Raw genomic sequence first — 22,683 nt, forward strand, 5'->3', positions numbered from 1 at the left:
TTGCGGTTTTAAGGGTGTTGGTTGAAGGAAAACCTGCCTTTTCCAGGCTGTTAGGGGTATCACAGGGGCGACAGGGAATCCCTGCGTTCTGTTTTAAGGGCAATTGGAAAAATATCGTGGTCGTATTGTGAGTTTGATTTGAAGGCAGCCATCCCATTTTCATCATCCTAAGGTTTAAATTGAGGGGGCAGCCCTGTTGTCCCTCCTTCTCGAGGGTTCGAATTGAGGTCCAAATCCCTCTTTGCCATCAGTTGAAGGCTTTCATTTGAGGAGAACCCCTTATTTTCTGTTATTACAGGGGATGAAACTGAAGGGGAGAACACACATTTATTCGCCCTTGTTGAAGCGAGGTGAGCCCCGCCCGCGGCGTCAGTTTCGGGGTACAATTGCGGGCACCTCCAGCTCTCGCAGCGTTCGCAGGCTTGCGATCGGGCCGCGCCGCTGCATTCGAGGGCGCTTCTTCTGCCCGTGGCCCGGCCCCGAACGTTCCCGCTCGGGAGCCCTCCCGGCACCGCCCGGGCGCTCGCTCGCTGAGGCGGACGGGGAATTTGGCGCGGCGGGGCTGCCGCGGCAGCGCCGGTGCGAGCCGTGCCGGAGCCGAGCGGGGCTGTGCCGGGCCGGCGGGCGGGAGAGGCGGCCCGGGCCCTGCGCTGGCCCGGCCGGTGCCGGCCGCTCTGCCCGCTCCGGGCGCGGGGCTCGGGCGCCGCCGGGGCCCCCTGGGCCCGGTGCCGGCCCCGCCGGGCCGGGGGAGCGGGCGGGGGGCTCCGGGGCGGCGCCGCCCCTGCGCGCCGGAGGAGCCGCTGTCCTGCCGGCAGCCGCGCTCCGTCCGTGCCGGCAGCGCGGGCTTCGATTGCTGAAAGTTCTTGGACGTCGTGGTTTCGAGGCGGGTTTTGGGAATCGATTGCATCGGTTCGTTCTGTTTGCAGTTGCTGGATGCTAAGGGATAGGGTGTTTTTCCCGAATGCTGTGGATCTCGGTTCAGGTGGTGACGATAAAGGTTTGTTTTGAATGGAGTTTTGTTGTCGGATTTTTTTTTTTTTTTTTTTTTTTTTTTTTTTTTTTTTTTTTTGCCGGGGTGTGCGATGTTTTCTAAAGGTGTGCGATGGTTTTTATGGGTCGTAGCGTGAAGTAGAGGTTAGGCGTTTAATTCTGTTGTGGTGGCTTTTAGTAGCGTGAGTGTGTAGCGTTTGTTCTGGTGGGCTTGAGGTAGCGTCAGGTAGTTAATAGCAGCGGGGTTTTAAAGATATTGATAATTGCGTTTTGTTTATCGTCTTACAGGGCTTTCATTTATTTGGTTTGTTCGATTGTAGCGTACGTTTTATTGTGACGGATCACTTGGGAGATATTGTTTATGGTTACGTTTCTCCTTAGGCTTTGTGTTCATTTCTAGGCGGCATTTTATTTTGATAGATTGAGGCACTATGGGTTGATTCAGTTAGGATTTTTTTGTTGTTGTTGTAAATTTAAGTTTATTTAAATTTAAGTTTTCGGTTGGGTTTTTGGTTGGGTTTTTTTGGTGGTGCTTGCTTTTTTTTTTTTTTTTTTTTTCCTTTGATATATTTGGTTGTTGTTTATCAGGGGGTTTTTTTTGGAACATGGGTATTTATAGGGTGGGTCTTTTTAAGTAGTTTTTTTATTTGGGTAGTTATTTTCTTATTTTGTAGTGGTTGAGATTTTTTTCTATTTCGTTAGTTAGTTCGGTTTTTAAAGTTATTTTTACAGAGTATTGGTTATTCTTTGACTTAGTGTAGAGGTAGAATTTTTTTTTTTTTTTTTTTTTTTTAGTAAAGTTCAGGGTCATTGGCACTGTTTGGAGTTTAGTAAGGTGGTTTGAATTTTTCCTCGTAGTTTTTGTGATTTGCTGTGTGCGTTTCTATTGGGTTTTCTTTTATATTCGTTGCGTTTTTCTGATGTGATGAGAATTGTTACGGCAAAGAGCGTTGTGTGGCTTTTTGCTGGCCGTCGGTTGGCTGGTGGAGGTATCTGGATGCTTTTGGAGGATATTGGTGGGAATTTGATGCTGTTTGTTTTGTCCTATTATTTAGGAATTGGATTTTAAATGTAAAATTATAACTATAACGATAATGAAACAAAACAAATAGATGTATAAAAATGGGAATAAAACCCCTTAAAATTTAAATATAGACCGAATATATAAAAGTGAAACATGTAACATGAATCATTATATATTACAATAAGCTATTATAATTTTTAATACAGAGTATTACATATGTTTATAGATATCTAAAGATCTAGATTATAAATAGAAACAAAGCCCCAATCAAAATATAAATATAGAAATGGATGACAAATATATGCAGACATATATAAAAATATAAGATAATTATAAATACAGAATAATAAAAACCGATACAATACATAATACAAGTAATACTGTATGTATCTTATGATCATATATTATAGGAAATGTGTATTGGATATATATAAGTAGAGTACATCAATATGTTATCGTATACTATATAACAAATTGTAAATATAAATATGAAAATTATAAATATAAAAATATTTTGAAATAGTAAAGCGGGGTTTTTTTTTGTCAATAGGCAGAGTTTTGATTGTAAAAATTTGAGATACAAATAATATAAAGGTAGAAATCTAAGAATAGAAATATATCATAAATACATACAGATATATATAAAATTTAAAAATATAAGAAAAAATCAGTTGTAGCAGTAGATATGATACATAATAGAAATAATAATTTAAATACTTTTTTAGAATATTATATATCTTATATGTAATCACTATTATAATGCATCAAAAGAAACGAAAGAATCATATGTGAATATAATTATAGGAAGTAGAAATAAAAATATTTCAATGGCGTTTAAAATAAGGGGGGGTTGTATTTATTTTGTTAGAGACAGGGTTTTTATTTTGAATAATAGAAGTATTATATAAATAGAAATCTAAAGAAAGAAATATACAATCGATATAGACAGATATGTATAAAAACGCAAAACATAAATAAATACAAACCATAGGAGTAGATGTAATATATTATACAAATTACCTAACGCATCAATGTCCGGTATAAAGATGCATGTGAATGTAAACATGAAACATTTAAATCTAAAATAGATTTAAATAGGGTTTTAAAGAAAGGGCGCTTGTTTCGTTCCTGTTGGGTAAGAGGCAGGTTTTCGGCGTTTATTTCAGAGGATTTTCTGGGGGATGGCAGCCGGTTTTTTGCCCGCCTTCCCCGCCCGCAGCCGAGCGCGGTACCGCCCCCCGGACGGGCAGCGGCCGGGACGCGTCCGTGCCGAGGCCCGCGCGCCATCGCGCCCTGGGGGGCGGCTCGGCCGGGACGCGCTTGACCTTCCCAAGATGGCGGCCAAAAGGGCGGGAAAAAGGAGCACCGCGGTCTGTATACCGGACTGCCTGCCCGCCGGCCCGGCGGGATTTTCCGTGAGGTATGCAGCGCCGGGCACACGGGCCCTGGGTCAGTGGCGCCGCTGGCGGGCGGGTGGCGGGCGGGCGCCGACAGGCAATGGCACGGACGCCTCTCTCTGCCGGGGACCCGCAGCCGCCGCCGTCCCGGGACTCGGGAGAGGCTCGGCCGGGAGCCGGGTGACCTTCCCAAGATGGCGGCACGAAGGGGGGGCGCAGTCGAGGCTCGCGGTCCGTTCGCTGCGCTGCCCGCACGGCGCCCCCGTGGCGGCGCCGGCCCGTCGGGGCTTTCCGCGGTGGTTCCGGTGCGGGGCTGGCGGGCTGTGGGCTCGGCAGCGCCGCGGGCGGGCGGGCGGGTTTTGGGGGGCCGCTGACGGGCACTGGCGTGGTGGCCTCTCTTCGCCGAGGTACTCAGGGTGCATCCTCTGCTGCTGCTGGAGGGGGCTTTTGTACTGGGGAAGCTTATTTTATTTTTCCGAATGAAAATAAGCTGCCCGGTATGCCCGTGTAGGCGTCAGTAAAACGCTTGCTTTGGTAGGGAATTTAGTACTTAAAAGTAGGGGGTTTATTTGATTTAAGCGTGGATGAGTCTCCAATGACTCGATAGTCACAACAATGTCAATATTACAGCCTGGCAGGTGACCGCGTTGGAGAGAGGAGGGCGGCTGCCAGCAGGCAGCCCCCCGGGGAAAACAGGGGAGTTTCAGTGGTTTCTGGAGCCTGAGGAACAGGGAGATGCCCTGAGCTGAGCAGGAGTTAAGCGCAGTCATGCGGAGGCCTGGCTGTTACGATTGAAGGTCGCTTGGTGAATATCGATAGTTTCTGTAGGTATTTTTATATCTATAGAAAGATAAAAAGTAAAAGTAGACTATAGAGCATTGTGCAGGAGAAGAAGAACCCTTTATGTAAGATGTGACCTGAGGGGCATCATGCCAGGCTGTCCCTTCCAGATTGGGAAGGATTCAGTGTTTTGTATGGCACGATGGAGAGTTTTGAAAAGTAAGATTTCCTCTTCGGTGCAGGTCCGATGGGTGAGGCCTGGCAGCTTGTGCACTGCCACTGTGCTACCCTGCGTGCCTCTCCTTCCCTCCCTGCTCCGCAGGCACAGCACGGGATCAGCAGGGAGAGGCGGCTCTGTCGTGGAGGATCCAGGAGCTCGGCGTGCGTGTCTGAGCCTGCAGCTGCGAGCCGCAGCAGGACCCAAGGTCTGCACACGCCTGTGTACAGGTACTCTCAGAAATGTTGACTGTCCTGACTGAGCCCTCAGGAGCTGGCAGTGCCAGCCTGGAGAGCAAGAGTAACTTCCAGCCTTTTCTTTTGTCTCCGTGTCCAGTGTTCAGTCTAATGACTGCTGGGCCTTTGCCCATCATGGTGTGAAATGCTTCAGGGAATAAAGGGGGGGAAAAAAGCGGGGGGAAAAGAAAAAAAGATCAAACAGTGGTCTAAACCTCAGGAGGAAGAAGACATCTGTCAGGACACACTCTTAAGAGAAATGGGATAAAGAATACTTGTTTACTAAATCTTTCGTATCTGTAGCTAGTTCAAAGACAGTCAAAGCCAGTCCTTCCCGTTAGAAGGGCAAAAGAAGAACAGAGAAGCCCTCAGCCTAAGCCATTGGAAGCAGCAGCAGCAGCTTTGTGTACTCCGGTGTGGCAGGCATTCCTGGGTTGGCTTTTTTTCTTTTGCATCTAGCACCGGTAGAGGAAAGTTCTTTGCAAGGTGATCGTTCCAGCCTTGTATTGAAATGTGAGCAAAGAGGAGCTTCCTCAGTTGGATTTGGGTTTATTCACGGCACTTGTAAACAGAGTTAAGGTGAAGATAACACGGGCAGGGAGTGTGCCGTGGGTTACCACGAGCGATAAAGGATTTTGGGACGGTGACAAGGCAGTTTCCCCTTCAACGTATTGTTTTTTTTTTTCTAGAAGAATGATGCGAGAACAGAAAAGTTGCAATGGCATTGCAGTTCCCTGCACAGAAAATAGCCAGGGAGGTGAAGCCCGGCCAAGTGGTGCCGTTCGACTGCGCCCCGACTGGGAGCATCAGGTGAGTGACGAGGACTGAGCCGCTCCCCCCCTTTAGCAAGCACACCGGCAGTGTCAAGCCGGATCACCCTTTTCCAGACCGCTGGCATGTGCTTGGGGACAATAACCTGTACTTTTCACAGCCAGGTCTTCTGAGCCACAGCACCTCCTGCTCTGCGGTGGCCACTGCTCACTGATCCCAGTGAAAACAAACTTGTGTACAGGCACTCTGCAAAATTCCCAGCTTAGATGCCACTGAAGCGCAGCTTTGGCTTTCGGGCATCTCCCCCGCAGGCCGCCCCGTGTGTCCTTTCCGCAGAGGATTCCTTGTTAGTTAATTACTTCGTTTCGTTTTTAATTTCCAAAGAATATCAGTTGACTTTTACAGCTTCTTCAGTGCTCCCCAAGCTTCATGCCACACCTAAATGCTCATCTTCGCTGCCTGAAGGTCCTTTCTGACCTGAACGATTCTATGACTTTGGTCCGTACTTCAGCTTAAGGGAAAAGCTGCACGTTGATTGGGTTTTGGAGAAAAAGATTTGAACGTCCAGCTGTGAATTGATCTTGTGTTTTGTCTTCCAGGTTCATTCCCATTGTGATCTGCAAATGGCAAATCAGGGTTGCTCTTTGTTAAAACCAAAAGCGCTCTCAGAATGTTGATGGAGGTGATGATTGCAGGGGCGATGCTTCTGGAGAATAGCTCCCCCATCTTCCCCAGGGCCTGGGCAGAGAGAGGTGGAGCTCGGAGTCCCCCCAGTCCTCCCGCGGGTGTCGGCGTCTGCAGCGCCATCGGGACGGGATCCACGGCGCAGCTCCCTCCTCCAGAGGCCGAAAGCTCAGCCTCCAGTTTCGTGCAGGGTGATCACCTTTCCAGGGCAGTACAAGCACTTCCCAAGAGCAGCTGGTGAAGATGGCGCAGAAGCAAGGACAAGGGTGCAGTGAAAAGTTTGGTGCATCGATCCAGCTTCCGGACATGGTAGGGAAGACACACCGTTTGATAAAACACCAAACACGGTACTTTTCATTCTTTGTGTTTTTCTGTGCCCCCATTGTGATCACCCCTGGAAGTATTATTTTCGAAAATCATATCTAGGAGAGAAATCGTAACCTGCTTTGCGTCCTTCTGCCTGGAAGGGTTGTGACACAGGGAAGTGAGGAAGGGGCTGGCCGGGGTCAGCCTCTGCTGAGCCTCAGCTCTGGCTGCTGCTCCTGCTTCCCGGGTACAGCCAAAAGCTGTCATGATCAAAAGAGCAGGCAGCCCTTCTGTCCTGAGTCACAGGGGCCATTTCTTCCTGAGTGACTCAAGATGGGAAATCATTCTTGGAGCTTCAAAAGAAAAAAAAAAAAAAAAACCTCACGCAATCATTTGTAAGTGTGTATATATACACATAGATTTCCTTCAATGAAGAAGAAAATCTTAGAAATATCATGTCACGTCTGGCTTCCTAGAGAAAATCCTTATCTCTGGGCTTCTGAAATCAAATGTCTGTGCATTTATAGAGCATTTCCCCTCTTTTTATGTGCCTCCCACAGTGATCTTCTACCCTGCCCCACGGCAAGAAGAGTTTGGTGATTTTGCTGCTCTGCTCTCTCAAGGGTGTTGCAGGCTGCGTAGCAGGGAGTGAAGCCCTTGTCGCTGCTCATCAGACACTTTCCTACAGAATTCTCCCTGCAGTGATAAAATTAGACTGGTGTTAGTGAGCTGCCAAGTAGAGCAGGTAACATTGGACAAGAATGGTTTCTGAGCTGCTGTTCACTAGCACGTGTTTCCCCTTTCCAGCGCGGTGCCGCCGCCCAAGAAAGGATTTTTGTGGGTCAGCCAGATGTGCTCCTGCCTCCCACTGAGGCTCTGAGATGGAGCCGAGTTTGCATTCCAGTTTATTGCAACAGAGGGTCACGGGAAATTTCCTCAGCTATCTCAGGCACAGAGCCATGGAAGCAAGTAAGCCTGAGCTCCTCCTGCGTGCTTGCTGTGAGCCTTGGGACGAGTGTGCATCATTGCAGGCTTGGAATTTATTGAAATGGGCTAAGGAAACCGGCTCTGGGGGGGGAGGGAGGGAGGGGAAATCCTCTCTTCACATGTGCCAATCCTTCTCTGAAACTCATCCCGGCAGGACAGCACGAAGACTGAACGTGTAAGAAGATGTGGGGTGCAATGGAGAACCTGGCAGGAGCATCCGACGCACACGTGCACGAGTTTTGCTTTTTGCTTGGATTGAAACTCAAAAGTTGTAAGGAATTTGGGAATGAGATGGGACGTTTCAGAAGAAGAGGAAGGAGGAGAAGAAGTTGTTGTTACAGTCCTGGCAAAATCCTTTGTTCTAGCTAATAAAAGAAGTTAGTTTAAAAAAAAAAAAAAAAAAAAAAAAAAGTGGTTTCTTTTTCTTGGATATTATATTCGTTGGTGGTGTATGGTGTGTTGCTTTATTTCTTGGTATTCTTAACTCTCTGTCATTGTTTTCTTTTTGAGTGAGGCTAACTTTATGGATGGGTTGGTTTGTATTTGAGTAGGATTAATTTCAGTAGGTTTCTTTAATAGACTTGGGATATTGTTGGGATTTTGGTTTTGTTTATTGGATGTATAAACAGAGAGATTTGGTAGGGCTAGCTCGGCTGCTGGAGTTTTGGGTGTTAATTTATTAGATGGCTTTTGTTAAAAGCCGTTTTAAAATTGTTGAAAGTTTTCTTAAAAAGGTCGTGGTTTAAAGGTGGTTTTTAGTAATTGATTGTATTGTTTTATGCTGTTTGTAGCTGGTGTACCAGAAGGGATGTGGTGTACTTCTTGAGTGTTACGGTTTTAGCTTTCCCAAGTTCCGATTTATTTCTGGTGTGATGGGTTTTGTTTAGTTTTGTCTTTGGGGACAGGGGCATTTTTATGGTGGGTTTTTATAGGCAACATGTTTTAAAATTTGGGTAGTGGTATTTTTAGTATTTTAATAGTTTAGATTTTTTATTTGTATGCTTTTAATTAGTTTTTTTTAATTTTTAAGATAGTTTTTATAGATTATTTGTTCTTATTTGTGAGTTAGCATAAAGGTGGAGCTTTGGGGGCTTTTTGTAGTAATGTTTAGGGTCAGTTGCACAGTTTTGAGTTCAGTGAGTCGGTTTGGTTTATTTTTTCATGGGTTTTTGTTTTTATTAGCAGTTATTTCATTTTCAATGTGTGTTTGAGTTTTTTGGGTTTCTGAGCTACTGGTTTGGGAGGAAGTTTAGGATTGGAATGGATGGGGGGGTTTGGGCTAGTTATAGAGGGGTTTTAAAATTTATTTCCAGTTGGGTTTCTGTGAGTTTTTAATGGGGTGAAATGTAGTGGGGCCTTTGTTCTTTGTTAGTAGCAGAAATAGGTTTTGTTTGGATGTGCTGCGATGGGACGAGCGTGCCCTGCGCGCCGGCGCTGACCGAGGCGCGTCGGGATTTCTGTGGTTCTGACGGGTCAGGTGAGTGAGTTGATATGGTTTACTAGACAGGTCAAAATAGAAATAAAAATAAATTTGAAAGGAAATCTAAAACTATAACTGTAAACATAAACATGGAAAACAGATAAATATATAAAACGACCATATAATGTATGTTATTGTGACATACTATCATATATGGAAAATAGAGTCTAATATATATACACAAATATATATGAGTAGAGATTGTAAATATAAAAATATTCACTATAGTTTAAAAGAAATTGGGGATTTTTTTTTTGTTTTTATTAGGTTATAGGCTGGGTTCTTTTATAAATAGTAGAAATATAAATAATATAAAACTATAAATCCAACTATACAAATCTATAATATATCTACTGATACCTATAAATATTTAATACAAAATAAATATAAGTAATATAAATATATAGTATAAAGACAGGTCTGTTCTTCAAGGCATTCTCTATACTAGATAATCTATAAATGTAGTAAAAAATAGAAATGTACATGTGAATATAATGATGAAAAATGAAATTATTTTTAAACTTTTAAATACGGTTTAACTGAAGGGGTGTCTTTGGTTTTTATTTGGTTAGAGACAGGGGCTTTATTTTAAACAAGGCAAGTATTATAGAAATGTAAATCGAAATATAGAAATATAAATATATAAAGGTATGTAACTATAATTAAACTCTAAATGTAAACCTAAATATAAATATGTGTAAGTAATGCGAAGAGATGTAATCTAGAATGTCAATAACATTATAGGGCAATTGAAATTATAAATATAAATGGGAAAATAAATACGAAAAATATTACTATAAAATATGTTAATATAATTTAAAAGAAAGGTCTTTTTTTCTTTTTATTTGGTGTGAGGCAGGGTTTTTATTTTAAATAATATGAATATAGATATTATTGTTTGATATTTCTAAATATAGAAATATAGAAAGAAGATATGAAAATACAGATATAGAAATATAAGCTAGAAATATATATAGATAATAGGAAGAGGTGTAATATAGAACACAAATGACACCATACATTAAGATATATACGAGTATAAATATGAAAAATAAAATAAAAACTAATGAAATACATTTTAAAGGAAAGGGGTTCTTTTTGGCTTTTGTTTGGGTAAAGGCAGGGGTTTAATTAGAAATAATGTAAGTGTTACAGAAGTAAAAATCTTAACCCGAAATATCTAATCAGTTTATAAAAATATGTATAAAACCATAGAAATAAACCTAAGTAATGGGAACAGATGAAATCTAGAAATTCAATTTCTATCTAAATAGAAATTTGTAAGTATAAACTGTTAAATTACATTATACACCAATGTACATGATAGATATAAATGTGAATATAAATATGAAAAAATATAAAAAGTAAAATAGATACTGTTTTAAAGGAATGTTCGGGTTTGGGCTGGTTTTTGGGGTTTTTTTTGTTTTGTGTTTTTCTTTTTGTTTCTTATTGGGTGAGAGGCAGGGTTTAATTTCTTCCGGCTTATTTTTTGGCATTTCTTTCAGAGGAGTTTTCGGCGGGGGCCGCCCCTGTTCTCTCTCGCCGCCTTCCCTGCCCGCCGCCCCAAGGCGCGCGGCTGCCCCCGGCTGGGGCGCGCGGCGGTGCTGCCGCCTTGTGGGCAGAGCGCGGTACTGCAGCCCGGCACGGGCGGGCATCCCCGCTGCCGCCATGTTGGGAGTGGCGTGTCGCGAATGTCGCGGACTTTCTCTGACCTTCTCAAGATGGCGGTGCAAAAGGGCGGGAAGTTGAAGACCCGCGGTCCGTCTAACTCGACTGCCTGCACAGCACCCTGACGCCTGCGCGGCCACGGCGGGATTTTTTGTGGCGTATCAAGTGCCTCGAACGCGGGCTGTGAGCTCAGGTGAGTCGCGGACGGTTGTAATTTGGCGTGTTTCTGACAGGCATCTGCGTAAACGCCTCACGGTGGGGGGGAAGGGGGGGGGGTCCTCGTTTGGCCGCCATGTTGGGAGTGGAGTGTCGCGGATGTCGCGGACTCGCTTGACCTTCTCAAGGTGGCGGCATAAAGGGCGGGAAAATCGAAGCGCGCCCCTCCCGGTAAGTCTGCCGCCTTGTGGACAGAGAGCGGTACTGCAGCCCCCCCGAGCCAGCGCCCTGCCCATCCCCAAGCGTTGGAAGCGACCCCAAAAAGGGCGGTAGAGGGATAGAGATCTGTACAAAGAGACAGAAATAGGGATCGTAAACAGAAAAATATTTAAATGTCGTTGAAAATAAATTGGGGCTTTTTTGGTTTTTATTAGGTTATAGGCTGGAGTTTTTGAAAAATAATATAAATATAAATAATATAAAAATATAAATCCGACTATACAAATATATACTATATATACCGATACCTGTAAATATCTAATATAAATAAATTAAACTTATAGAAATACCTATTATAAAAATAATATATCTGATAGATCAAAAGGTTTTCTCTAGACTATATATCACATCTATAAATATAACGAATAAAAATTATAAATGGACATGTAAATATAATTATGCAGAACAAAATTATTTTTAAATCTTTAAATAGGTTGTAAATAAAGGGGTGTTTCTGGTTTTCATTTGGTTAGAGGCAAGGGTTTTATTTTAAATAATGTAAATATTTTAGAAATATTTTCTATATCTAAATAGAGAAAGATAAAATAAATGTATCAAGATATACACCTGTTGCTAAACTATAAATTTAAATTTAAATATGAATATATGTAAGTAATACGAAGAGGTGTCATTTAGAATATAAATAATATTAGGCTGCAAAATAATTCATTCGTATGAATGTGTATATAAATATGAAAATTGTAAATATAAAGATATGTAAATATAGGTTAAAAGAAAGGGTTCTTTTCGTTTTTATTTGGTGAGAGGCAGGGCTTTTATTTTAAATAATATGAATATAGATACTATTGTTTTATATTTCTAAATCTAGAACTATATAATCAGGATATAAATGTAGATATAAAGTATAAATCAATAGAAATAATAGGAAGAGATGTAATAGAGAGCACAAATAATTAATATATACATTAATATACATTTGAAATGTAAATGTGAGTCTAAATATAAAAACCATAAGTAAAAAAAAAAATTAAATACAGTTAAAAAAAAGTGGTTCTTCTCGGCTTTTATTTGGTTCGAGGCAGGTTTATTTTTTTAAATAATAGAAGTGTTACAGAAGTAAAAAACTTAACCAGACATATATAATCAAGATAAAAACATATGTATAAAAATATATAAATAAATATAAATAATAGGAATGTATGTAATATAGAATATAAATTTATATACAGATAGAAAACGATAAACATAAATGTACAAATAAACGTTGTACATCAATATACATTTTAAATAGAAAGGACTATAAATCTAAAAAAAAAAAAATTTAAATATTTTTTACAACAAAGGGTTGGTGGTTTTTTTTTTTTTTTTCGTTTTTATTGGGTTAGAGGCAGGGGTTTTGTTTTAAATAATATGAATATAGATATTATTTTTGTCTATTTCTAAATATAGAAATATATAATCAGGATATAAATATATAGATAGAGAAATATAAAATAGAAATAAATATAATAGGGAGAGATGTAATATAGAACACAAATGACACTATACAGGAATACACATTTAAACTGTACATGGGAGTATAAATATGAAAAATGTAATTTTAAAAAAATTAAATAAAGTTTAAAAGAAAGGGGTTCTTTTTGGCTTTTATTTGGGTAGAGGCAGGGGTTTTATTTGAAATCATATGATTGTTACAGAATTATAAAATCGTAAGCAGAAATATATCATCAATATGTAAAATATATTAATAAATCTAAGTAATAGGAATCGATTAAATATAGAATATAAATGTATATATCGATAGAAAATTATAAATATAGAAATCAACATCAACATTAGGCATCAATATACATTCTAAATCGAAATTTGGGTATAAACATGAAAAATTTGAAAATAAAATATATTTAAATATTGTTTAAAAGAAAGGCTTGGGTTGTTCTTTGTTGACTTTTTTTTGCTTTTTTGCCGCCTGGTGGGCAGAGCGCGGTACTGCAGCCCCCCGAGGTTAGCCGACAATAGCCGAGTGGAGCCGAAGAACCGAAAATAGCCGAGTGTGGACGGAAATTGCCGAGTGCAGCCGAAGAACCGAAAATAGCCGAGGGTGGACGGAAATTGCCGAGTGCAGCCGAAGAACCGAAAATAGCCGAGGGTGGACGAAAATTGCCGAGTGCAGCCGAAGAACCCAATAGGACCGAGTTTAGACGAACCGTGCCGAGTTCAGCACAAGAACTTCTCCCCTCCTTTTTCGAGGTGCATTGGGTGTCCCAACGAGGGCTGGGTTCCTCAGCAGGGGTCTTAGGAGTTGGCGCTGATTCTGCTTTTTCTGAAGGTGTATCAAAGCGTGCTACCTGAATGACAGTTCTCTCCCCTGGAAAGCTTTCTCTCAATGCCATCAGCGCACGAACGCGTTTTAGTTGTGGAACCAGACGGAATGAGAAAAGCCAACACCCGCAGCAGATTTCTGTTTGCTCTGGGTCTGTGAGAAGCGGGCTCTGCGCTGGTCACCGAGAGGCGCTGTTGGAGAGTGGCACCAGCGCCAGGTGTGAGTGTGACGATGATGAGGGCTCGGAGCAGCCCCAGGTGTGAGTGTGACGATGAGGAGGGGCCGGCTCCTGCCGGGGTCTGATTTAGGGGGAGGGTTTGCCTCAGCTCCCTTTTGCATGGTGCTGCTGCTGAGTAGCGGGGTTCCCGGGGCTGTCTCGTGGAAGGACGGTGAGAGCTTCTCCCGGGCTCTGGGGGAACACCAGGATACGCGCTTGGATACGCGGAGCGTTGCTTAAAGGAGGTGCCGAGAGACAGAGCTTTGTGCCGGGAAGCGGCAGCCGAACAGGTGAGCCCGTGTGGACTCGGAGCGGGGACTTTTGTCCTTTCCCTTCTCAATTTCATCTTGCCAGTCCCTCCCCGGTTCCCCAGGAACAAAAATGGAGCTTATGAGGACAAAAGAAATTAAGGAGAGGGAAGCAGCTACTCTTCTGTTATTGTCTGTGTTTGAACCGGGGGGGGATCCCCCTTCACTTGCGGTTTTAAGGGTGTTGATTGAAGGAAAACCTGCCTTTTCCAGGCTGTTAGGGGTATCACAGGGGCGACAGGGAATCCCTGCGTTCTGTTTTAAGGGCAATTGGAAAAATATCGTGGTCGTATTGTGAGTTTGATTTGAAGGCAGCCACCCCATTTTCATCATCCTAAGGTTTAAATTGAGGGGGCAGCCCTGTTGTCCCTCCTTCTCGAGGGTTCGAATTGAGGTCCAAATCCCTCTTTGCCATCAGTTGAAGGCTTTCATTTGAGGAGAACCCCTTATTTTCTGTTATGACAGGGGATGAAACTGAAGGGGAGAACACACGTTTATTCGCCCTTGTTGAAGCGAGGTGAGCCCCGCCCGCGGCGTCAGTTTCGGGGTACAATTGCGGGCACCTCCAGCTCTCGCAGCGTTCGCAGGTTGCAGTTGCTGGATGCTAAGGGATAGGGTGTTTTTCCTGAATGCTGTGGATCTCGGTTCAGGTGGTGACGATAAAGGTTTGTTTTGAATGGAGTTTTGTTGTCGGATGTTTTTTTTGTTGTTGTTGTTGTTTTGTTGTTTTTTTTTTTTTTTTTTTTTTTTTTTTTTTTTTTTTTTTGCCGGGGTGTGCGATGTTTTCTAAAGGTGTGCGATGGTTTTTATGGGTCGTAGCGTGAAGTAGAGGTTAGGCGTTTAATTCTGTTGTGGTGGCTTTTAGTAGCGTGAGTGTGTAGCGTTTGTTCTGGTGGGCTTGAGGTAGCGTCAGGTAGTTAATAGCAGCGGGGTTTTAAAGATATTGATAATTGCGTTTGTGTTTATCGTCTTACAGGGCTTTCATTTATTTGGTTTGTTCGATTGTAGCGTACGTTTTATTGTGACGGATCATTTGGGAGATATTGTTTATGGTTCCGTTTCTCCTTAGGCTTTGTGTTCATTTCTAGGCGGCGTTTTAGTTTGATAGATTGAGGCACTATGGGTTGATTCAGTTAGGAATTTTTTGTTGTTGTTGTAAATTTATTTAAATTTAAGTTTTCGGTTGGGTTTTTGGTTGGGTTTTTTTGGTGGTGCTTTTTTTTTTTTTTTTTTTTTTTGGCCTTTGATATATTTGGTTGTTGTTTTTTAGGGGTTTTTTTTTTTGGAACATGGGTATTTATAGGGTGGGTCTTTTTAAGTAGTTTTTTTATTTGGGTAGTTATTTTCTTATTTTGTAGTGGCTGAGATTTTTTTCTATTTCGTTAATTAGTTCGGTTTTTAAAGTTATTTTTACAGAGTATTGGTTATTCTTTGACTTAGTGTAGAGGTAGAATTTTTTTTTTTTTTTTTTTTTTTTTTTTTAGTAAAGTTCAGGGTGATTGGCACTGTTTGGAGTTTAGTAAGGTGGTTTGAATTTTTCCTCGTAGTTTTTGTGATTTGCTGTGTGCGTTTCTATTGGGTTTTCTTTTATATTCGTTGCATTTTTCTGATGTGATGAGAATTGTTACGGCAAAGAGCGTTGTGTGGCTTTTTGCTGGCCGTCGGTTGGCTGGTGGAGGTATCTGGATGCTTTTGGAGGATATTGGTGGGAATTTGATGCTGTTTGTTTTGTCCTATTATTTAGGAATTGGATTTTAAATGTAAAATTATAACTATAACGATAATGAAACAAAACAAATGGATGTATAAAAATGGGAATAAAACCCCTTAAAATTTAAATATAGACCGAATATATAAAAGTGAAACATGTAACATGAATCATTATATATTACAATAAGCTATTATAATTTTTAATACAGAGTATTACATATGTTTATAGATATCTAAAGATCTGGATTATAAATAGAAACAAAGCCCCAATCAGAATATAAATATAGAAATGGATGACAAATATATGCAGACATATATAACAATATAAGATAATTATAAATACAGAATAATAAAAATCGATACAATACATAATACAAGTAATACTGTATATATCTTATGATAATATATTATAGGAAATGTGTATTGGATATATATAAGTAGAGTACATCAATATGTTATCGTATACTATATAACAAATTATAAATATAAATATGAAAATTATAAATATAAAAATATTTTTAAATAGTAAAGCGGGGTTTTTCTTTGTCAATAGGCAGAGTTTTGATTGTAAAAATTTTAGATACAAATAATATAAAGGTAGAAATCTAAGGATAGAAATATATCATAAATACATACAGATATATATAAAATTTAAAAATATAAGAAAAAATCAGTTGTAGCAGTAGATATGATACATAATAGAAATAATAATTTAAATACTTTTTTAGAATATTATATATCTTATATGTAATCACTATTATAATGCATCAAAAGAAACGAAAGAATCATATGTGAATATAATTTTAGGAAGTAGAAATAAAAATACTTCAATGGCGTTTAAAATAAGGGGGGGTTGTATTTATTTTGTTAGAGACAGGGTTTTTATTTTGAATAATAGAAGTATTATATAAATAGAAATCTAAAGAAAGAAATATACCATCGATATAGACAGATATGTATAAAAACGCAAAACATAAATAAATACAAACCATCGGAGTAGATGTAATATATTATACAAATTACCTAACGCATCAATGTCCGGTATAAAGATGCATGTGAATGTAAACATGAAACATTTAAATCTAAAATAGATTTAAATATGGTTTTAAAGAAAGGGCGCTTGTTTCGTTCCTGTTGGGTAAGAGGCAGGTTTTCGGCGTTTATTTCAGAGGATTTTCTGGGGGATGGCAGCCGGTTTTTTGCCCGCCTTCCCCGCCCGCAGCCGAGCGCGGTCCCGCCCCCCGGACGGGCAGCGGCCGGGACGCGTCCGTGCCGAGGCCCGCGCGCCATCGCGCCCTGGGGGGCGGCTCGGCCGGGACGCGCTTGACCTTCCCAAGATGGCGGCCAAAAGGGCGGGAAAAAGGAGCACCGCGGTCTGTATACCGGACTGCCTGCCCGCCGGCCCGGCGGGATTTTCCGTGAGGTATGCAGCGCCGGGCACACGGGCCCTGGGTCAGTGGCGCCGCTGGCGGGCGGGTGGCGGGCGGGCGCCGACAGGCAATGGCACGGAGGGTCTCTCTCTGCCGGGGACCCGCAGCCGCCGCCGTCCCGGGACTCGGGAGAGGCTCGGCCGGGAGCCGGGTGACCTTCCCAAGATGGCGGCACGAAGGGGGGGCGCAGTCGAGGCTCGCGGTCCGTTCGCTGCGCTGCCCGCACGGCGCCCCCGTGGCGGCGCCGGCCCGTCGGGGCTTTCCGCGGTGGTTCCGGTGCGGGGCTGGCGGGCTGTGGGCTCGGCAGCGCCGCGGGCGGGCGGGCGGGTTTTGGGGGGCCGCTGACGGGCACTGGCGTGGTGGCCTCTCTTCGCCGAGGTACTCAGGGTGCATCCTCTGCTGCTGGAGGGGGGTTTTGTACTGGGGAAGCTTATTTTATTTTTCCGAATGAAAATAAGCTGCCCGGTATGCCCGTGTAGGCGTCAGTAAAACGCTTGCTTTGGTAGGGAATTTAGTGCTTAAAAGTAGGGGGTTTATTTGATTTAAGCGTGGATGAGTCTCCAATGACTCGATAGTCACAACAATGTCAATATTACAGCCTGGCAGGTGACCGCGTTGGAGAGAGGAGGGCGGCTGCCAGCAGGCAGCCCCCCGGGGAAAACAGGGGAGTTTCAGTGGTTTCTGGAGCCTGAGGAACAGGGAGATGCCCTGAGCTGAGCAGGAGTTAAGCGCAGTCATGCGGAGGCCTGGCTGTTACGATTGAAGGTCGCTTGGTGAATATCGATAGTTTCTGTAGGTATTTTTATATCTATAGAAAGATAAAAAGTAAAAGTAGACTATAGAGCATTGTGCAGGAGAAGAAGAACCCTTTATGTAAGATGTGACCTGAGGGGCATCATGCCAGGCTGTCCCTTCCAGATTGGGAAGGATTCAGTGTTTTGTATGGCACGATGGAGAGTTTTGAAAAGTAAGATTTCCTCTTCGGTGCAGGTCCGATGGGTGAGGCCTGGCAGCTTGTGCACTGCCCCTGTGCTACCCTGCGTGCCTCTCCTTCCCTCCCTGCCCCGCAGGCACAGCACGGGATCAGCAGGGAGAGGCGGCTCTGTCGTGGAGGATCCAGGAGCTCGGCGTGCGTGTCTGAGCCTGCAGCTGCGAGCCGCAGCAGGACCCAAGGTCTGCACACGCCTGTGTACAGGTACTCTCAGAAATGTTGACTGTCCTGACTGAGCCCTCAGGAGCTGGCAGTGCCAGCCTGGAGAGCAAGAGTAACTTCCAGCCTTTTCTTTTGTCTCCGTGTCCAGTGTTCAGTCTAATGACTGCTGGGCCTTTGCCCATCATGGTGTGAAATGCTTCAGGGAATAAAGGGGGGGAAAAAAGCGGGGGGAAAAGAAAAAAAGATCAAACAGTGGTCTAAACCTCAGGAGGAAGAAGACATCTGTCAGGACACACTCTTAAGAGAAATGGGATAAAGAATACTTGTTTACTAAATCTTTCGTATCTGTAGCTAGTTCAAAGACAGTCAAAGCCAGTCCTTCCCGTTAGAAGGGCAAAAGAAGAACAGAGAAGCCCTCAGCCTAAGCCATTGGAAGCAGCAGCAGCAGCTTTGTGTACTCCGGTGTGGCAGGCATTCCTGGGTTGGCTTTTTTTCTTTTGCATCTAGCACCGGTAGAGGAAAGTTCTTTGCAAGGTGATCGTTCCAGCCTTGTATTGAAATGTGAGCAAAGAGGAGCTTCCTCAGTTGGATTTGGGTTTATTCACGGCACTTGTAAACAGAGTTAAGGTGAAGATAACACGGGCAGGGAGTGTGCCGTGGGTTACCACGAGCGATGAAGGATTTTGGGACGGTGACAAGGCAGTTTCCCCTTCAACGTATTGTTTTTTTTTTTCTAGAAGAATGATGCGAGAACAGAAAAGTTGCAATGGCATTGCAGTTCCCTGCACAGAAAATAGCCAGGGAGGTGAAGCCCGGCCAAGTGGTGCCGTTCGACTGCGCCCCGACTGGGAGCATCAGGTGAGTGACGAGGACTGAGCCGCTCCCCCCCTTTAGCAAGCACACCGGCAGTGTCAAGCCGGATCACCCTTTTCCAGACCGCTGGCATGTGCTTGGGGACAATAACCTGTACTTTTCACAGCCAGGTCTTCTGAGCCACAGCACCTCCTGCTCTGCGGTGGCCACTGCTCACTGATCCCAGTGAAAACAAACTTGTGTACAGGCACTCTGCAAAATTCCCAGCTTAGATGCCACTGAAGCGCAGCTTTGGCTTTCGGGCATCTCCCCCGCAGGCCGCCCCGTGTGTCCTTTCCGCAGAGGATTCCTTGTTAGTTAATTACTTCGTTTCGTTTTTAATTTCCAAAGAATATCAGTTGACTTTTACAGCTTCTTCAGTGCTCCCCAAGCTTCATGCCACACCTAAATGCTCATCTTCGCTGCCTGAAGGTCCTTTCTGACCTGAACGATTCTATGACTTTGGTCCGTACTTCAGCTTAAGGGAAAAGCTGCACGTTGATTGGGTTTTGGAGAAAAAGATTTGAACGTCCAGCTGTGAATTGATCTTGTGTTTTGTCTTCCAGGTTCATTCCCATTGTGATCTGCAAATGGCAAATCAGGGTTGCTCTTTGTTAAAACCAAAAGCGCTCTCAGAATGTTGATGGAGGTGATGATTGCAGGGGCGATGCTTCTGGAGAATAGCTCCCCCATCTTCCCCAGGGCCTGGGCAGAGAGAGGTGGAGCTCGGAGTCCCCCCAGTCCTCCCGCGGGTGCTGGCGTCTGCAGCGCCATCGGGACGGGATCCACGGCGCAGCTCCCTCCTCCAGAGGCCGAAAGCTCAGCCTCCAGTTTCGTGCAGGGTGATCACCTTTCCAGGGCAGTACAAGCACTTCCCAAGAGCAGCTGGTGAAGATGGCGCAGAAGCAAGGACAAGGGTGCAGTGAAAAGTTTGGTGCATCGATCCAGCTTCCGGACATGGTAGGGGAGACACACCGTTTGATAAAACACCAAACACGGTACTTTTCATTCTTTGTGTTTTTCTGTGCCCCCATTGTGATCACCCCTGGAAGTATTATTTTCGAAAATCATATCTAGGAGAAAAATCGTAACCTGCTTTGCGTCCTTCTGCCTGGAAGGGTTGTGACACAGGGAAGTGAGGAAGGGGCTGGCCGGGGTCAGCCTCTGCTGAGCCTCAGCTCTGGCTGCTGCTCCTGCTTCCCGGGTACACCCAAAAGCTGTCATGATCAAAAGAGCAGGCAGCCCTTCTGTCCTGAGTCACAGGGGCCATTTCTTCCTGAGTGACTCAAGATGGGAAATCATTCTTGGAGCTTCAAAAGAAAAAAAAAAAAAACCTCACGCAATCATTTGTAAGTGTGTATATATACACATAGATTTCCTTCAATGAAGAAGAAAATCTTAGAAATATCATGTCACGTCTGGCTTCCTAGAGAAAATCCTTATCTCTGGGCTTCTGAAATCAAATGTCTGTGCATTTATAGAGCATTTCCCCTCTTTTTATGTGCCTCCCACAGTGATCTTCTACCCTGCCCCACGGCAAGAAGAGTTTGGTGATTTTGCTGCTCTGCTCTCTCAAGGGTGTTGCAGGCTGCGTAGCAGGGAGTGAAGCCCTTGTCGCTGCTCATCAGACACTTTCCTACAGAATTCTCCCTGCAGTGATAAAATTAGACTGGTGTTAGTGAGCTGCCAAGTAGAGCAGGTAACATTGGACAAGAATGGTTTCTGAGCTGCTGTTCACTAGCACGTGTTTCCCCTTTCCAGCGCGGTGCCGCCGCCCAAGAAAGGATTTTTGTGGGTCAGCCAGATGTGCTCCTGCCTCCCACTGAGGCTCTGAGATGGAGCCGAGTTTGCATTCCAGTTTATTGCAACAGAGGGTCACGGGAAATTTCCTCAGCTATCTCAGGCACAGAGCCATGGAAGCAAGTAAGCCTGAGCTCCTCCTGCGTGCTTGCTGTGAGCCTTGGGACGAGTGTGCATCATTGCAGGCTTGGAATTTATTGAAATGGGCTAAGGAAACCGGCTCTGGGGGGGGAGGGAGGGAGGGGAAATCCTCTCTTCACATGTGCCAATCCTTCTCTGAAACTCATCCCGGCAGGACAGCACGAAGACTGAACGTGTAAGAAGATGTGGGGTGCAATGGAGAACCTGGCAGGAGCATCCGACGCACACGTGCACGAGTTTTGCTTTTTGCTTGGATTGAAACTCAAAAGTTGTAAGGAATTTGGGAATGAGATGGGACGTTTCAGAAGAAGAGGAAGGAGGAGAAGAAGTTGTTGTTACAGTCCTGGCAAAATCCTTTGTTCTAGCTAATAAAAGAAGTTAGTTTAAAAAAAAAAAAAAAAAAAAAAAAAAGTGGTTTTTTTTCCTTGAATATTATATTCGTTGGTGGTGTATGGTGTGTTGCTTTATTTCTTGGTATTCTTAACTCTCTGTCATTGTTTTCTTTTTGAGTGAGGCTAACTTTATGGATGGGTTGGTTTGTATTTGAGTAGGATTAATTTCAGTAGGTTTCTTTAATAGACTTGGGATATTGTTGGGATTTTGGTTTTGTTTATTGGATGTATAAACAGAGAGATTTGGTAGGGCTAGCTCGGCTGCTGGAGTTTTGGGTGTTAATTTATTAGATGGCTTTTGTTAAAAGCCGTTTTAAAATTGTTGAAAGTTTTCTTAAAAAGGTCGTGGTTTAAAGGTGGTTTTTAAGAATTGATTGTATTGTTTTATGCTGTTTGTAGCTGGTGTACCAGAAGGGATGTGGTGTACTTCTTGAGTGTTACGGTTTTAGCTTTCCCAAGTTCCGATTTATTTCTGGTGTGATGGGTTTTGTTTAGTTTTGTCTTTGGGGACAGGGGCATTTTTATGGTGGGTTTTTATAGGCAACATGTTTTAAAATTTGGGTAGTGGTATTTTTAGTATTTTAATAGTTTAGATTTTTTATTTGTATGCTTTTAATTAGTTTTTTTTAATTTTTAAGATAGTTTTTATAGATTATTTGTTCTTATTTGTGAGTTAGCATAAAGGTGGAGCTTTGGGGGCTTTTTGTAGTAATGTTTAGGGTCAGTTGCACAGTTTTGAGTTCAGTGAGTCGGTTTGGTTTATTTTTTCATGGGTTTTTGTTTTTATTAGCAGTTATTTCATTTTCAATGTGTGTTTGAGTTTTTTGGGTTTCTGAGCTACTGGTTTGGGAGGAAGTTTAGGATTGGAATGGATGGGGGGGTTTGGGCTAGTTATAGAGGGGTTTTAAAATTTATTTCCAGTTGGGTTTCTGTGAGTTTTTAATGGGGTGAAATGTAGTGGGGCCTTTGTTCTTTGTTAGTAGCAGAAATAGGTTTTGTTTGGATGTGCTGCGATGGGACGAGCGTGCCCTGCGCGCCGGCGCTGACCGAGGCGCGTCGGGATTTCTGTGGTTCTGACGGGTCAGGTGAGTGAGTTGATATGGTTTACTAGACAGGTCAAAATAGAAATAAAAATAAATTTGAAAGGAAATCTAAAACTATAACTGTAAACATAAACATGGAAAACAGATAAATATATAAAACGACCATATAATGTATATTATTGTGACATACAATAATATCTGGAAAATAGAGCCTAATATATATACAGAAATGTATATAAGTAGAGATTGTAAATATAAAAATATTCACTATAGTTTAAAAGAAATTGGGGATTTTTTTTTGTTTTTATTAGGTTATAGGCTGGGTTCTTTTATAAATAGTAGAAATATAAATAATATAAAACTATAAATCCAACT

General features: G+C 42.9%; 1 long non-coding RNA gene across 1 annotated transcript; it reads left to right on the plus strand.

Annotated features, from left to right (window-relative positions):
* The first annotated feature begins 20,030 nt into the window (after positions 1-20,030).
* Positions 20,031-21,254, plus strand: LOC132328383 (uncharacterized). The gene is made up of 2 exons (XR_009486767.1): positions 20,031-20,855; positions 21,028-21,254. It is a non-coding gene; the product is annotated as an uncharacterized LOC132328383 (long non-coding RNA).
* Positions 21,255-22,683: the final 1,429 nt, after the last annotated feature.

The sequence above is a fragment of the Haemorhous mexicanus genome, chromosome 6 (genome assembly GCF_027477595.1).
Source record: "Haemorhous mexicanus isolate bHaeMex1 chromosome 6, bHaeMex1.pri, whole genome shotgun sequence".
NCBI classification, from domain to species: Eukaryota; Metazoa; Chordata; class Aves; order Passeriformes; family Fringillidae; genus Haemorhous; species Haemorhous mexicanus.